Here is a 3,361-nt window from a genome sequence, read left to right on the forward strand (position 1 = left end):
TTTGATGGATTCGGGTTATTTTCGACATAAGTGAGGTGTTCCAAGGTTGGTTCCTAAATTTTGGGATGACAGATGATTCCTCTAGCACTTCCTAACTTCCTTCGGATTTTTTGATGGATTCGGGTTATTTTCGACATAAGTGAGGTGTTCCAAGGTTGGTTCCTATATTTTGGGATGACAGATGATTCATCTGGCACTTCCTAACTTCCATCGTATTTTCGATGGATTTGAGCTGCAGTCGACGTGAGATGCTTACAAAACCAGTGACCCTTACCCCTAAACTTCCAAAAGAACTGATATCCCCCAAAAAACCCAGAAGGGTAAATGTGACGCAAGTCCTTTATCTTACTTACAAAATAACTGATATCGCTGAGGGTGACGCATTCTGCGCCTGTACGTAAACTTTTTATCAACCGAAAAGTGACCCAAAAAGTTTCAGAAAGAAAATTTGACAAAAAAAAAATTGCGTCACAAAGTGGCAGATGTTGAGGTAACCATGGCTATGAAAATAGGACAAAATCCGTCGTGAAATAATGGAATTTAAACGGAAGAAGGCCGAATCATCTGCCACTTTGTGACGCAATTGTTGAGTCATTGTGCTCATCGTCCTACGATGGTTGTTTCCGTTTGCTTGTTAAACTTTTCCATTTTTCTGTTATTACTGTCCATTTCTCAGACTGGTGCTGTAGTTTTGGCCATTTCCAGAAATCGGATTTTAATACGGCTGATGTATTAAGTTGAATTTCCTAACCATTTTTCTTTATAATTCATATGGTAAGGGTTGCCGAATTCAACTCTGGATCCGCAGCTTGCAGTTCACACTATGCATGGTTTTTGTTTCAATTACTGGACATATTGATAATTTTCGTGTCAATAGCCGTTAATTGATGATTGGTCAATCTTAAGTGAATCTTGTCGCCTATGACCTTTTTCGCTTTCAAAGCAGTTGCATACGCTTGTTTCTTATGCGAATAAGCATGATCACAATGCATATTTTTTGACATCTTGAGTCTTTTTGTTTTAGGATCCTTTATCCTGTTATTCCGACTACGATCAATGTACGTTCGGTTTTGCATATCTGATTCTTTAACATAACTGTTGTTTTTGAATACATACTGCTTAAATCGGTTCTGTTGCGCAACTAACCGATTTTTTAACGCACCGCATTATTTTGCAGAGTCAAATTCTAATTTTTCATAGATTTAACCTCTTGCTATGTTTGTAACAACCTGTGTTACTTGTGAAATAACGGCACCGATCGACAAAAAAAAGTTTATGGAAATTGGATGACCGACTCGTGAGTTAGACCCCTTGGTGTGAACTAGGTACAGGGCGGCAAGCCGTTTTTGCTTGTAGGTTGGCCAAATTTGAACGTATTTTGATGGATTTTGCTTAATTAGATAGGTATTGACCGTACCAATCAGGGAAAAAAAAATTTTAAGACGTACACATTTCATAAGAATTTTACTTTACCGACGTTTACGGGCGAAGTAGGCTTACGGTAAGAGTAGGGCGACGGACGAACTAGGGTCACGTACGCAATAGATGTACTGGTTTGTACGGGGCTCAGTCGCAGCAAACGCTCCGACTGTTCTGACGGCTCGTTTTGTTTTCCTTCTGGACTTCTGGGAATCATTGTTTTCACAGCGCTAGAACTCAAGGACGTCTTGGGCTTCTGAGGGTTTGGTTGTCTCTTCGGGACCCTAACACACATTGTACGGTAAAGAAATAAAGAAATGTTAGAAGAATCAGGTGTTGGTTAAGAAGTAGTAAGGATATAGAAACATTAGAAGAATGTCGATCAACCCAAAAACTTTTAAAAGGACTGAAAGCTGTTCGAAAAACCCTTAAACCGTGAAGGGTTTCTGACTGATTAATAAAGATTTATCGTTTTCATTTCAGAATCCATCATCAACAATATTGGTGATAGCATGTATGCTAGCAACAGTTCATCTAGCATTAGGTATGGAATAGTTATTTGTTCAATGATAAAAAAAGTAGGGAAAAACAATTCGCATTTTCCAACTTTTTCGCCGAGGTAAACACAACGTATTTCAACTTTCGCCCGATCTACACACTATTCAAACGGGCGGGCGAATAGGATCGAAATTCACTGAGGAAACGCTTTTAAAGCAATCACAAACGAAATCATGTAATTGTAGGTCAAAGCAATGGAAACAACTGCACAATAAATGTCGACTGTGACGATCATTTAGCATGCATTAATGCTCGATGCGCTGATCCTTGCCGGGGAACATGTGGCGTTGTTGCAGAATGTACAGTTAGCATCAAAAACGATTGGTGAGTTAGGCCAGAAGGTATTCGAGTAAATTTTTTCGTATTATTCAGACAATCCGCCACACCCCAAATTGCCTATGTCCACCCAACTATACAGGAGATCCATTTGTTAGATGTACGCAAGTGGAATCAGGTTTGTGAAACCAGCGCTACGTTGTATTTTTTTCGTTGACTAATTCAAGTTGAAAAAAACAAAACAAATTGTGTGCATTCTCGGTCGTCGTTATGCGTCTGGAGAGCTGTAACGTTTTTTTTTTCGTAGAAATGGAATGTCAACCAAACCCATGCGGGAGCAATACAAAATGCAAAGTTCGTGGCAGTGCTAAAGCATGCTCGTGCCTTAATGGATACTACGGTTATTAATAAATAAATAAATGGATACTACGGTGATCCACTGAGTGGATGCCGCCGCGGATCAAACTATGAGCGCGAGTCAAACTATGAGCGCGAGTCAAACGATGCGTGCGTGTCAAACGATGACTGTGGCAGCCGATGTTGTTTAAACTTTAGGTGTTTTCCTGATGGTTCATGTGAACCAGACGGTAAGTGCATCCATTAATTATGCATTATTATGTCTTGTTGATCCTGATCGAGATACATTTTGTGGATCAGGTCAGTTTTTGTAGTTTTCAAACTCGCCTAGTGTATTCACATATGTTTGTGACGTCATCCGAGTAGCCTTGTTGATGTTATCGTCGTCTTCGCCTGATAACAACGCCTCTTCCAAAGCTTTGATTTTTTCTAGTTCCAATCCAGCCTCGATCTCTCAGTCAGTGACCCATATACTTTATACTTTATACTTGCATGTACTTTCAGGGAAAGTAGAGCTTACGGAAGTTTGGTAGCATCTGCGATTCAATATAAGCACTGAAACATTTCAACTTCTTATAATTCGTCGTATATGCTTCCAAGCCCCAATATTCCCTATTTGCCCTGAAAGTACATAAAATTACCTTTCTAATGACACCCCACACGACCATGAACATTTCGTGTACCTCGATAAATTTCTGTAAGAAAAAAGTGAGTTTTCAGTCTTTTTTCGGTTGAAAACTTCAACCGTACA

At 39.5% G+C, this 3,361-nt stretch overlaps 1 long non-coding RNA gene across 1 annotated transcript; it reads left to right on the forward strand.

The window, feature by feature from the left end:
* Positions 1-2,206: 2,206 nt before the first annotated feature.
* On the forward strand, positions 2,207-2,819 carry LOC119082258. The gene is made up of 3 exons (XR_005088606.1): positions 2,207-2,281; positions 2,350-2,431; positions 2,561-2,819. It is a non-coding gene; the product is annotated as an uncharacterized LOC119082258 (long non-coding RNA).
* Positions 2,820-3,361: the final 542 nt, after the last annotated feature.

This window comes from Bradysia coprophila, unplaced genomic scaffold, assembly GCF_014529535.1.
Source record: "Bradysia coprophila strain Holo2 unplaced genomic scaffold, BU_Bcop_v1 contig_412, whole genome shotgun sequence".
NCBI classification, from domain to species: domain Eukaryota; kingdom Metazoa; phylum Arthropoda; class Insecta; order Diptera; family Sciaridae; genus Bradysia; species Bradysia coprophila.